Genomic DNA, 15,402 nt, shown 5'->3' on the forward strand with positions numbered 1-15,402 from the left:
CACACGTCGTAGATGATTGGTGGAGAACCCTTATATCGAGAGAGAACTTTAAGGAGATGTGTTGGCCACTCTGCGTCGCAATGACATTGCGACAACTTCAGAAGTTCAAAAGTTAGAGAATTAATACATCCTATTGAAGACTATCTCTAAAGATTGGAAGACAAGACTTTTGAAGCATATAGAATTTGGATCAAAGTTTAAGAAAGTTAAACTGCATTAAATATAATTTCTCAAGAAATTTGGTGTGAACAAAAATAATTGGTATTCGTCAAGGGCAATTTGGAAACCAAAAATTATAAATGAAATCTAGAAATCTAGATTTGTAAATAATTAAAAAATAATGGATATTTATGAAATATTATGTATTATTTGACCCACAAGAGATAATTCTAGCAAAAAAGAAAAAGAAAGTGTTGAATTTTTTCATTTTGTGGAAAGCCAACACTAATTAAAAGGCTAAAAAAAGGCCTTATTTTTTCGAATAATAAAAAAAGAAAGGAATCTAAAATTGAAAATACAACCATATCAAGATATTTCATAATGTTATATTAATTAGTAAAAAATTTACATTTTAAGAACACAATCAACAACTAAGTTGGTGACTTAATATGTTACATGCAAGCTTCCGTCAAACATTCCATCATATCCTTTACTTAGAAAAAGATCAAACAAAAAGAAATAAAAGACAGAGAAATTGCAAGGGACAGGTTGTCTTCTTTTAATTAAGATTCATCGTTGCGAAGTATACTATCCATCACTAATATCAGCTGATTTATAGGGGAAGAGCAGATTTTAGGATTCTGTTTTCCGGTAACGATGGATTTTACATTGGGATGTAACAGGACCATCTATTCCACTGTAAGTAAGGTCAATATCAGCTACTTCTACCTCACCACAACCCAGGCCACTACTACAAATGAGTTTGACTGCTACTGGAGTTGCAGAACTTCCTCTAATGTTCTTGAAGCTCACTTTACTTAACTTTATCTTTGATGGAATCTGAAAAGTAATTAGAATGACATACCATGGGATCAAAATGATTTTGTTGTAGAGTTGATAAAAATATTTTCTTTCAAAAATTTGGGAGTGTGATCAAATACCTGACGATTGCATTGATTCCATGGGCAATATTCTTGGTCTATGAGAATAGGATTGCTAACATTGATCATTATAATGTCCAAAAAATGCATGTTGGTGGCTGTGTCAGTGGCTGGAGAAGCTGGCCATGTTTTAATCCTCACACCATTAGTGGTGTTTATTATGGTGCAGTTTTGTACTATGACACCTTCCACAGGTTCTTCTTTAGTGTATTTTCCAAGACTGCCTATGCTGATGCCATGTCCTGGCCCACATGTCACATTGGTGACCTTTATTCGCTTGCTTCCATCGCAAGGGAGATGCAATCATCTCCTGTTGCGATACGTGACTTTGTGATTGTGATCCCTTTTGATCGTCCGATGTGTATTCCATCAGTATTAGGACTGTTTTCGGGTGCAATTATTTTGACACTATGAAATGTGAGGTTGTTGCAGCCTAGAACATTGACATGGAAGTTCTTACTATCGAGTGATGTTATTCTCTTGACGGTTGAATTGGTAATGAAGTCGAACCTTAAATTCTGCTCATTTTTATATGATAAATGTCGTGTTAGAAGCTTAGAGAAAGCTTATATATTAAGAACAAATTCCATGGTTAAAATTTAAATATTTTTCTAAAAATTAAGGAAATATGCAAAATTGTGAAAGTTAAAATATTAGAGAACATCTGCGAAGCCCTCTCAAAATGGACACGACGGCATGAGATTAAAAAAAGAAAAACAAAGGCCTAGAGCTTACAATGGGAAGCTTAGCACAATTTATGCTTTTGTGGCAATCATTCTTTTCCCAACCATTTTCTCCTTTGGCCATCGAAAACACCTTCACCTATTAACGTCAATTGATCAATATATGCAAAAGTAATCCAACTCTCTCCCTTTGGATGGAGTGGAGCTTGCAATGTTCCTTGAAGTCGAATCTCAATGGCGCTCTTACAAGGACCTTTAAAGTTCCCTTCGCTTACTTTAAATATCCCACTCGGGATAACTATTACACTAGGACGAACGGATGCACATGCATCCTTCCATGCATCTGTCAAAGCCTACATATCACTAAGTAGTAGAAATAAGTGAACAACTAATCAATTCAACAAACGAGGACTTCACTAATCTACATTGCATTACAATCTTACTTGAGTGACATCGGCACCAGATGTTATAACACCGTATTTGCTCAAAGGGAAATCAACACGAGATTGAACGTGAGAAATAAATGCTAACAACAGGATCAATAATGCAGCGATCAAGAAGCTCGATTTGATCATGCTCATATTGTCTTTGCTCTAATTTCTTTTTATGTATGATGTTTGGAATCAGTTTGAGATGATGATGCTTTTCTCTTGCATTTAAAGCTCTTTATATATATCAATGGAGAATGGAAGATAAGAAGCCATTGTAACTAAAAGAGGTTATTGTTGTGAACGTGTGTGTGACATATTACTAATCCATCTCTTTGTGTATCTAAACACTAAATTGATAACTAAATGTTGCTATTGTTAAACTTTCAAGTCATTCACAAATGGATGTGGCCGCAACAGCTCTCTCTCAATTGCTTGTGAATAGTTAAATTTGCCTATTGAAACTAAACATTAACCTGTCATGGAAGAGGGAATTAACAATGGGAAACAATCTTTTTGGCCACAAATTAATGGTGGCCTAAAATCTAAAACCGAAGTTGCTGTAACAAATTTGAAATTTCTTGGCTTTATCTAAACGTCCTTCACTTTTATTTAAACCCTAAAAGTGAAGGATATTTAACCATTCGTATTGTTATTTTATTGATTAAAAGGGAGACATTATTTAAGAGTGTGTAACAATGCGGTCGATAATTCTATATTATGAGAAAAAAAATCTACGACATAATATTAAGGTAGACAAAATGATTAATAAAGTCAAACATACAATTTCGTCTATATTTCTTCAATATTCAAATTTCTAGTTAATTACGCATTTGTTTTTCTAGTTTTAAATGATGAATTTTTGTCTTCAAAACACCGTAAATTAATAGTCTCCTATTACATCTATTGAATTCTTTTTTTTTTATTAGTTCATTATATCCTAATAAATGAATAGTCATTTAAGTTAAATATTTATCTTACTAATGAATGATTACATTTTTGTAACCAATTAAAGAACTAAAGAAATTTTAAATTAAATTATATGAGAAATATTTATTTCTGTACCGTAAAGTTTTTGGTTTCATGGGTTCGGAAGTTATCTAAACAATAGCTATTCAGACACTTCTGAGTCAAACCTTGCACCAAAAGTTACCTTTATGCCCATCTCTTCTCAACTTTCTTTCTCTAGGCTCTCTAAAAGACAAAAAACTTTCTGTCTCTAGCTTCACTCTCACAAATAAATAAATAAATTCTTTTTTTTTTAACTCTCTCAAAAAAAAAAAAAAAACTTAGAACAAAAAATTTACATCCTCAATTTTTTTTCTTTCTAAAACTACATTTCATAAATAAAAATATAAAGAAAATTGAAATTTCATGCCCTACCATTTACAAAATTACAAGCCAAATCTAAAATTTCCGACCAAAGTTCATTGCAAATCATTCGATTTTATCCATGACAACTTCAAATAAATTCATCAATTGTAGATCTGTTAAATAATATTTCCCAAACTTAAGAAGTCTCCTTGAAGATGGAAGTCTTTAGAAGCCACTACGTTAAGAGATTTTTCAAAGCTTGCTCAAGAAGGTTTCCCTTGGAGAGTTAAAGCAACTAGAATCTACTAGAGTAGAATATGTGACAAATTTATTACCACTAGATCATCATCATAAACAAGGCTAATATGTGGCATATTTTGTAGCCATAGAAATTTGCTTGATGACCAAGTATGGATGGACAATAAATAGGTGGGCACCCATACGTGGCAACCCATCCCAAAAAAAAAAAAAAATATCTCCAATTCCAAGTAAGCTAAAGTGTGAGTGTGAAGCTTGGTGAGATAAAGATAGAGACAGTAAGTTTGTAACTCTTACTTTATTGAGTGAAATTCTTCTTCCTTACCCTTGGTTTTTACCCTAATTTGTTTAGGGGTTTTCCACGTAAAATAACTGTGTCATTTTCTTTTCTTTCTTCTCTACTTCTTCTGAATCAATTTTAGTTGCGTCTTACTCTATCCGATTCCTATCCTTTTTACAACAAATGGTATCAAAGTCTGGTCTTGGGTGTTAATATCTACTTATCGTATGCTCTGTGGTTGCCACTAATAATGTATCCTCCACATCAGAAAATAAGTTAGATATCTTTCACCTTAATTGAAAGGCGCAGAAGATTGCATACGGTTCGTGATAGAAGTAATGGCGGCAAAGTACGAGATTGAGAATTTCAACGGGACTAATTTCTCGTTGTGGAAGATGAAGATGAAGGCTATCTTGAGAAAAGATAACTGCCTTGCAGCCATCAATGCGAGACCGACGAATGTCACATATGATAAGTGGAACGAGATGGATGGGAATGCTGTTGCAAATCTTCATCTAGCTCTAGTAGATAAATTGTTGTCAAGCCTAGGAGAAGAAAACTGCGAAAGAGATTTGGGAACATCTCGGAAAGTTGTACGAAGCTAGGTCACTTCATAACAAGATTTTCCTTAAGAGGAGATTGTATACTCTTCGGATGTCAGAATCCACTCCAATGACTGAGCACATCAACACATTGAATACTCTGTTTTCTCAACTCACATCATTGGGTTGTAAAATAGAACCAAAAGAACGTGCTGAACTTCTACTTCAAAGTCTTCCCGATTCGTATGATCAACTTGTCATCAACCTGATAAATAATGTTCTCACCGACTATCTAAACTTGGAAGATATTGGATCTGATGTCCTACAAGAGGAAAATCGGCGCAAGAACAAAGTAGATAAGTTGGGCGAGATCACAACAAGTAGAGGCTCTAGCAGTGACAAGAGATAGATCAAGGGAACGTGGCTCAAGTGGGAGTCAAAATTAAGGAAGCGCAACATCAAGAAGTAAGAAGAACATGAAGTGCTACCACTGTGGCAAGAAGGGCCATCTGAAGAAAGATTGTTGGAATCTAAATAAGAAAGATTCCAATCCTCAGGGAAATGTAGCGAGCACCTCAAATGAAGGTGATGTCTTGTGTTGTGAAGCAGTGACAACTGTTGAAGGCAGAAAGAGTTTAACTGACGTGTGGTTCATCGACTCAGGAGCCACTTATCACATACCTCTCGACGAGAATGATTCCATCTTTATGAACCTGTCTCTGGAGGATCTGTGTTCAGCTATGATGATCATGCCTTGAAGATTGTTGGTATTGAAACGGTCAAATTGAAGTTCCATGACAATATAGTTCGCACAATTCAACAAGTGCGACATGTAGAAGGCCTGACAAAGAACTTGATCTTGGTAGGTCAATTAGATGACCTTGATTGCAAGGTAATCGTGAAGAAATGTATCATGAAGATGATGCGAGGTGCGCTTACACTTATGAAGGGAAAAAAGGTGGCTACAAACTTGTACATGTTGGAGGGAGAAACTTTGCAAGAAGGATAAGCATCAGTGCCTCAAGAAGTCCAACTGAAAAGCTCTCGATGACCTGGTACCAGAAACTTGGACACATGTTCGAACAAGGAATAAAGATTCTTGCAAAGTAGAATCTACCCCCACGGCTCACTAAAGTATCTCTACCTTTTTGTGAGCATTGTGTTACAAGCAACACAGGTTAAAGTTCAACACATCAAATTCTAGAATTGGTTCACTCTGATGTATGGTAAGCACTGGTTACATCTCTAGGAGGGGTAGGGTACTTCGTGTCTTTTATAGATGACTACTCCAGAAGATGTTGGGTGTATCCTATCAAGAGGAAGGCAGATGTGTGTTTCGTCTTCAAAGTGTTCAAAGTGTAGGTAGAACTTCAATCTGGCAAGAAGATGAAGTATTTGTGGATAGATAATGGAGGGAAATATACAAGCAATGAGTTTGCGAATTTCTGCAATCAGGAAGGCATCAAGAGCTAGTTCACTACGGTTTATACTCCTCCGCAAAATGGAGTAGCAGAGTGGATGAATAGAACATTGTTGGAGAGAACAAGAGCAATGTTAGCAGTTGTAGGCTTAGAAAAAGCTTTATGGGCAGAATCAGTCAATACCGCCTGTTATGTAGTGAATCATGCTCCATCAACCACAATTGAGTTGAAGAACCGATACAGATGTGGACAGGCAAGCCAGCTGATTATTCAAACCTCCATACATTCGGAAGTCCGATGTACCTGATGTACAATACCCAAGAAACTACAAAGTTGTATCCAAAATCCAGGAGATGTTTATTCTTAGGGTATGCTGATGGTGTGAAGGGGTATCACCTGTGGGATCCCACTGCCCACAAGGTTATCATCAACAAAGATGTGGTATTTATAGAGGACAAGAGACAAACTATAGAAGACGATAGCACTGTAAATAAAAGTTCAGAGACTACAACAGTACACATGGAGAAAGAATCTGAAGAGGACTCTTCTGAAGCTCAACCAGTGCACGAGATCCAGGAACCAGATGGATCACAAGTACTAGAGACTCATCGATCAGGTAGGCTGACAAAACCACCTAGTTGGCAATCTGACTACATTACGGAGAGTAATATTGCATATTGCTTTCTAACTGAGAATGGAGAGCTATTAACTCTCCAAGAGGCAATGACTAGATCAGATGCTACTTAGTGGATGACAGCAATGCAGGAAGAAATAGAAGCTCTCTATAAGAACAAGACCTGAGAACTTGTAATGCTACCACGTGGGAGAAAGCTTATTGGCAATAAGTGGGTGTATAAGATCAAGTGCAACAATGATGACCAAGTGGAGTGGTATCGTGCAAGATTGGTGGTGAAGGGATATGCTCAGTAAGAAGGTATTGACTTCAATGAGATATTTTCTCCGGTAGTTCAACTGACTACGATTAGAATAGTCCTGGCAATGTATGCTACATTTGATCTACAGCTGGAGCAGTTAGATGTTAAAATTGCCTTTCTCCAGGGAGATCTTTAAGAATAAATTTATATGCTCCAACCAGAAGGCTTTGAAGTAAAAGGAAAAGAGAACTTGGTTTGCAGGTTGAACAAATCTCTGTACGGTTCAAACAGGGGCCGAGGTGTTGGTACAAGAGATTTGATGCCTTCATCATGAGCCTTGGATACAACAGACTTAATGCAGACCCTTGTGCATATTTCAAGAGGTTTAAAAGACTTTATTGACTTGTTGTTGTATGTTGACGACATGTTGGTTGCAGGCCCCAACAAAGATCGTATCGAAGAATTGTAGGCTCAGTTGGCTAGGGAGTTTGAAATGAAGGACTTGGGACCAGCAAACTGAAGGGATGTGAATCCTGGAGCGGAAGCGGACCGTTGTTCGTGACATTTGGGAAACAAAATCAAAACCATTAAAGATGAAAATACAGAGGAAAATCATTACCTTTGAAGAACTTTTCTTCAACGGTTTCCACCCGAACACCACCACCGAGTCTTCCTTGCTATCCTATTGGGTTTCGAGAACACGCTTGTGGGAGCGTTTCGTTTGGAAGAAGAGGGGATTTTTGAGAGAGAGCTTGAGAGATATTGGGTGGGAGTTCTTTTTTTTTTTCTGTTCTGTAACAATTGCAGAACTTTTCTGCAACCCATTTGACAAAGAAAAAGAAGAATGACGTGGGGTAACTCCCCACGTCATACGAGCTTCCCACTCCCCTGCAATTTTGCAAGGGAGTTTAATATTAATATAAATATAAGTATTAATAATATATATATATATATAATAATTAATATATATATATATAATTAATTAATCATATTAATTAATTATTAATCTAATTAATAATTAATTAATATATATATATATCAAATAATTAACACTTAATTATTTATCATATAAATAGAATCATATTCTATAACATTTCTCTCGTATAACCTATAGTTTTAATGTACATCTTATGCACATTATTTTTAACCTATAGTTTTAATATGAATCTTATTCATATTAATTTTATTTGAATCTCATTCAAATAATTTCTCTCGTAATATATAGTTTTAATTTATAATTAACTATATATTATAATGTATAAATATACATATAATCCCTTAAGTAATTTGAACAATTCAAATTCTTCCAAAAACTTGATCCTTGTTTTACCCGTTATGAGCTAGCAAGGGAACCTAATGGACCTACAGATTAGAAGCTCAAACGATGCAAGATTAATCGGTCAAACTCATTTACCAAGTTAATCAACATTCGTTAACTACGGGTCATTCCACTAAAGACCCGCAGTTGCACTCTTCTCACTACAGAATGTTTTCGTGTCCATGGATATACGACCATTAATGACAAGTCAATCATTCACAAGTGCTCGTAACTCAAGTTGGGTCAAATTACCGCCCCTGAGTTACATCTTACTCCTTAAATACCACTGCTCCTCTAATGAACAACCCGGTTATGGTCCGACCAATAACCGGAAGTCCCTCTCGGGCCAATGAGAGGGTGGGGCCCCTTGTTCAAGTCCCGGAGTCAGCATTTAAGGGAACACTCATCTACTCCCCTAAAGTCGAAGAGGAGTGAATTCCATCTTGTGAAGTTATGTTCCTAGCTCCCCAATCGGTCTCATCCCCAAAATGGTAGGAATGTTGAGTCGGAAACTTGGGCCACTCTCACCCATACAGATCAAAGGATGAGCCCTCACGAGCAGGAGTCCATAACTCACTCAGGATTGAGAATGAGTTGCCTGGTCATCCTAAGAAACAACAATCTATTAGTTAACGGTGTTACATCTAAAGATTGACTATTTCGTGGTTCGGTCTTATACAAACTCATTGTATAGGATACCCCCACTCGCATGTCTTCACACGAACGACCTGGATTGAGTCGTCTATAACCTTTACAGAGTGGGCCATATCCATAGTGTTGCCAGGATAAGGTACCCAGCCTTATCCATATACTATAGACCCTTTAGGTTATTCACGGGACATTATCCACTTGTATATCAGGGTATATCAAATATATACCTCGTATATCAGGGGTATATCAAATATATACCCAGTATATCAAATATATACCTAGTACATATACTGTCCCGGTTACACTAAAATAACCTCGGATGTTTAGTTTATTGGATTTTGGACAATGCAATGCAATGAATTCAACAACAAATTTATTAAATAAAACTTTATTGAATATACATTTGTTTTTACACAAAATACAAACTACGAGTTTAGGGCAACACACCCAACACAAACAAGATTATGGGGATGCAAATTCACTAAGACAGAAATAATAGGAAGATTTGGCTATCTTAGAAAAATTACTTGAAGAATGTCTTGCAACGCTTCAACATGCAAAGCTGTAAGCCAATTGCTACCCTTCTGCCGGTTAATTTCAAGTTATCCTCTAGTGTGAGCCCTAGCAGTTAAGCAGAGAGGATGAAGATGTCTCAATTACTATATGCATCAGCAGTGGGAAGCCTAATGTTCGTGATGATCTGTACCAGACCAGACATTGCACATGCAGTGGGAGTAGTTGGTCGTTATATGGTGAATCCAGGTCGAGAGCATTGGAATGCTGTTAAAAGGATCCTTAGATACATTAAAGGGTCCACTGATGTTGCATTGTGTTATGGAGGATCAGACTTTATTGTTAGAGGATATGTTGACTTAGATTATGCAGGTGATCGTGATAAGAGCAAATCCACCACCAGATATGTGTTCACTCTTGCTAGTGGAGCTGTAAGCTGGGTTTCAAAACTGCAGTCAGTTATGGCTATGTCAACAACTGAAGCAGAATATGTTGCAGCTACATTAGCTAGTAAAGAGGCAGTTTGGTTGAAAATTCTATTGGAGGAACTCGGGCATTAACAGAAGAGTATTTCTCTATTTTATGATAGCCAGAGTGCCTTGTATCTTGCAAGGAATCCAGATTTCCATCCCAAGTCAAAACATATCTGAGTGTAATACCACTTCGTTCGTGAGAAAGTGGAGGAAGGAACAGTAGACTTGCATAAAATCCATACAAAAGAAAACCTAGCAGACTACTTAACAAAGGCAGTCAATGCTGACAAGTTTAATTGGTGTCGATCATCGAATGACCCTAGCAAAAACATAAGAAACATGAAGGTGGCAAGGTAGAAAGAATGGTTTGGAGATGTGATTGATTAACAATCAAATCTCCAAGTAGGAGATTGTTAAATAATATTTGCCAAGCTTAAGAAGCCTCCTTGAAGATGGAAGTCTCTAGAAGCCACTAGGTTAAGAGATTTCCCAAAGCTTGCTCAAAAAGCTTTCACTTGGAGAGTTGAAGCAACTAGCTACTAGAGTAAATATGTGGCAAATTCATGACCATTAGATCATCATCATATCCAAGGCTAATATGTGGCATATTTTGTAGCCATAGAAATTTGCTTGATGACCAAGTATGGATGGACTATAAATAGGTGGGCACCCATACTTGGCAACCCATCCAAAAAAAAATCTCAAATTCCAAGTGAGCTAAAGTTTGAGTGTGAGGCTTGCTGAGATAAAGATAGATAGAGTTTCTTCTTATGAGAGATTTTGTTCTCCATAAGAAAGAAAGTTTGCAACTCCTACTTTATTGAGTGGAATTCTTCTTCCTTGTCCGTGGCTTTTACCCTAATTCGTTTAGGGGTTTTCCATGTAAATCACTATGTCATTTTCTCTTTTTTCTTGTCTACTTCTTCTCAATTTACAACGAGATCTTAATAAATAAAAAAGGAAAGAAATTCAATTAGAGAGAGAACTTATAAATATTTGTCAATAAAATCTAGAAAAAAAAAAATTCAACGTAAATTTTAGTAAATTTTCGTTTAATTGATAATTCTTTTATTTGAATAAATAAAAATAAGTAGTAGAACGAGATTAAGAAGATTTAAGAAAAAACAGAATTTAAAGAAAATATATAAATTTTTATTAAAAAAACAATTATTCCGGTCGAGATATCGACCGAAATCACTATTTATTATTATTTTTTTCATTTTTGCTGAAATACAAAAAGCGATTTCCACCAATATATTAGTTAGAATTGTTGCAATTTTTTCTCTTCTTTTTTATTCTTGAGCTGGAGGGAGTGATAGAAGAGAATCGCATAAACTGAAAGTTTGAATAGGAAAAATACAATTCAGATCTCTCTCCCCGTTTATCATAAAATGATTCTCGATTTGACGATGTCTTCGCCCGTCATCACCCTAGCCTCCAACTCATTTGTTTTTCCATATTTCTTTTTCTCCACAAATCTTAACAATCTAGGAAGAGGTTGAAGATTCTGTTTTGAAAAAAATATATATATAATTGTGTTCAGAGATTAATGTAGAAAGGAAGAAATGTGAAAAAGAATGGGTAGAAAATTAATTTCAAAGTGTATCTTTATGTCAAAAAGGACAATACTTATTTTTTATAAAGCGGTCCAAAATTCTCAAACCAAAAACTTTAGGTTACATAAATGACAACTCCTCGAATTATTCATTGTCCATTTCCATACCCTAATAATTATCCCTCATTTTTCCTAATTTTATTTAAAAATTTCACGGTTTCAATAGCTAGCTGTATTGTAGTAGTTTACAAATTTTCTCAGCAAAACTCATTATTGTACGTTTGTTTTTCAGCAAAAATAATTACTCGATTTATTTATTATTTTTTTCCCAAACATAGCTGACAATGATCATTGGCCCTTATTTTTCAGTTTAAATTTCTTCTCTTTATTTAGAGTTACCGCACACCCACCAGCATGCCTCCTACACCACGCCACTGTCTACGCGTATGCACCCTCCAGCATACCAGCCGCTTGTCTCCACGAACTAAAACGGCGTGCGTGCCTGCACCCTTGCCCCCGCACACTCATGCCCTCACCAGCGTTCATTGCAACATGCAAGCCTGCGCTTCCAACTGCTTGCATGCCTACTGCCTTAGCCTTGGGCGCCCGTCGACACCCATGACCCTATGAGCACCAATGCATGCCCACATCGCGTGGCCCTGCGCTTGCCCGCACCCACATCCACCTACCTCTGCCACTAAGCTACTGATGCAATAATTGTCGTCCAAGGGACCTAGCCGCCCTTTTCATTTTAGGAAAACTCTTTTTACTTATTTGTTTGAAGATAACATTATTTTGTTTAGATTTTTCCTTCAGCTTTATTTTAAAGAATTATACTCTTTATTAGTTTTAGGCAAGTATTTTCGAGATTCGGGAATAATTTTTAGCATATATGACATTTTCTATTTTCTTTTATATTTTAGGGTTTGTTTTTATTTTAAAATTTTTCTTGTAAGGGCCGATGACCTAAGCCTATAAATAAGCTCCCTTATAATCTTTTGAAAATAGACTTGAATAGACGTTGAAATATAATTGAGAGACTTTTCTCCCCACTCCTTTGCATTTGTGCAACCCTGGTGTATTCCTTGGTGTGATATACTAATTAGGATGCATATTTTAGAAGCATTGAAGCTTTGTTTGTCTCCAAGCTTGTTGAATGTTTGGACAATGAGTATATTGGGTAATATGTCCTACTCTGGTATTTGTGACTAAACGTAATCTATCTATCTAACTTTTTCCTTTTTAGTTCAACAATTTATACGATTATGCTGATGCAGGATTCTGTCGAGCTACTGAAGGTCGTCCACGTGGTAACGAGGATGAATTGGCAAGGTGCGACCTTGAGCATGAGGGATCTGCAAAATGAACAAACACTATGGCACTCGAGTTAAAAGAGGCGTGAACTATGGTAAGTCATTCTCGGAGTAGAATTGCGTACCTGAGTCACGAGGCGGAGTGTCCTTTCTGTAGGTAGGGGACAAGACCGTTACCATTACAATTGCTCCGACAAGCGGTTGTGGCCGTTGGACTCCCAGGTCGGTTGTCAGACATGAGGTTGAACTCCTCAAGTCGGCTTGTGCTAGATCTACATTCGAACATATAGTGTGGGTACTTAAAAATAAGACTCACGTAGCATGGCTAAAAACTGAGAGATAAAAAGTAAGATAAAAAGGATGCTAAACTACATAGACTAAGTCAAAAGGACGTTAGCCCGACATGGAAATTAAAAATAAATAAATAAATAAAATTAGCGTCCTTTTTATCTTGTCCGCATTGTTTCCTCCGTATTTTTTTGTCTGACATTATTTTCTCCATGTTTTTTTTTGTCCGACATTAAAACTCAGATTCCGAGTTCGAACCTACCAAAGAGGGGGTAAATGTTGGAAGGAAAAGTACAACGTGACATGTGGACCTAACAACTCAGCTCGTGATCACCAGAAACGGTCAACAAGGCGAACTAAGAAAACTAAGGACCAAGCTGTAAACCGTAATCAGGGAGATTAGCCTAAGTTCCCTAGAACCTAATCGCCGATCAGAGCAGTTCCAACGGCCTTGCCCCCCCCACCCCCCAATCGCTCATAAAAGGGACGCTCCGCCTCTTCGCTTAGGTACGCAACTCTTCACCGTGAACGATTTACCGTAGCTTGTGCATCTTCTAACTTGAATGTCGGAGTGTTTGTTCCTTTTGTAGATCCCTCTTGCTTAAGGTCGCACATCGTTAGCTCGTCCTTGTTGCCACGTGGTCGATCTTCGATAGCTCGGTAGAATCCTGCATCAACAAGGGCAAACCAGTATAAACTCTTTGGTGTTAAACTTTTCTATCCCTATCTTCTATATATTTTTTTTTTTTACTATCACTTTATCTGTGATATGTTTTATCCCATAGAAGAGAATATTAATTGTGATACGTTTGGTCCCGTGAGGGGGGGAATATTAATTAGGTCTTGATTGGATAACTCTATTTGGAAGATAAGAGGAGGATTTTTTTTCCTCCAACAAATCATTTTATAATATAAAAATTGGAATTTCATTTTTAATTTGTTGAGATTTTTAACCAAGGACTAAATTGTTATAAATTTTAAGACTAAGTTGTTACATATTAAAATTAAGAGACTAAAGTGTTACAAATTTAAAAATATAAGCGGACTAAATCATTACAATTTAAAGTTTAAAGATAAAATTGTTAACTTTAGTAAAATTACAGGAACTAAAAGTGTTTTTTAATCGAACCATTATCAGATAGACTAAGAATTATTGATTTTTAGCAATTGTGTTGTTTCCTCGTTGTAAGGAGTGAATTCTAAGGGTTCATTTGGTGAACGTTCTCCTTTCTTATTTCTCATTTCTAATGTTTGTAATGAACGTAATCATTTGAGCTATCAAGATTCATGGGTTCAATTTCAAAACCAATTGACTATGAGAAGAGTAGTAGATGGTTCTCAAGACGAGGACTCCTTTGGGCTCATAAATCTTGGCCTGACACCATTTTTTTTTTTGCCCTACACTTATGTCAACAAGATTAATTTATGTCATTGCCATGACAAAATATGATTGGTCAAATTCGAATGACTAGGGGAAAGACATGTGATAATTTATTTAGCCAAACATTTAAGTTTCTTTTAATTTAGAGACACTTTGTGGAACTTTGTTTGCTCTCAATTTTAATGACATATAATTTATTATTAGGTGGTGATTTGTGATTGATCAAAATCATCATTCAACAATGACCACGCTAAGATACCAACCTCAGCATTTTTTTTTTCAAGATTCATGCATTAATTAATTAAAGTTTTTTAGTATGTTGTTAATTTTATTTAAATTTAACATGAATATTTATTGGATTTTACCTTAATTTTATAACAAATAGAACTATCATATTTATTTTTTAGATGTATTTTTAATGTACATAACTTCTTAGTAACTATTAGATAAACATGATTTAACTAAAAGATATATAACCTTTTAAAAATATTTGTATCCTCATAATTATAATTTATTTGAAAATTAACTTCATTACAAGAAATATAGTAATAATTTTCATGGATATCACAAAATAATTAAGGAACTTTTGATAATTGAGTAAAATATAAAATATTATTTTTTTTTTACAAATTAGAAATGCCTTAAATAATTTAAAGTTAAATAAAATATAAATTATATTATGTTAGTGAACATTTTTTGTTATTTATATTTTTATTTGGATATAATTTATATCCTTGTAAAAATAAAGTAATTGTATATGTTTAAAGTCAAATTAGTGTTGGGAGATGTTTCCTTCCCTTTTTTTTATTTCATTTTATAATTAAAACTGTTGCTTAATTTTTAAAATTAAAATTATTCTAATTTTAAAAAGGTAAATCAAAGAAAATATTGGGTTATTAAAACAACGTGGATTTATTGATATAAAATCTTATTAATATATTAATATATAAGAATTTAGATGATTTATTAAATAAAAGTTACTATAAAAATTAAAGATAGGCATTACAGT

The 15,402-nt window shown here is 35.3% G+C and overlaps 1 pseudogene; it reads right to left on the reverse strand.

The window, feature by feature from the left end:
* Positions 1-722: 722 nt before the first annotated feature.
* Positions 723-2,364, reverse strand: LOC111018358 (exopolygalacturonase-like; annotated as a pseudogene).
* Between the last annotated feature and the right edge of the window lie 13,038 nt (positions 2,365-15,402).

This window comes from Momordica charantia (assembly GCF_013281855.1).
Source record: "Momordica charantia cultivar OHB3-1 chromosome 8 unlocalized genomic scaffold, Mcharantia_2.0 BLBB01000008.1, whole genome shotgun sequence".
Lineage (NCBI taxonomy): Eukaryota > Viridiplantae > Streptophyta > Magnoliopsida > Cucurbitales > Cucurbitaceae > Momordica > Momordica charantia.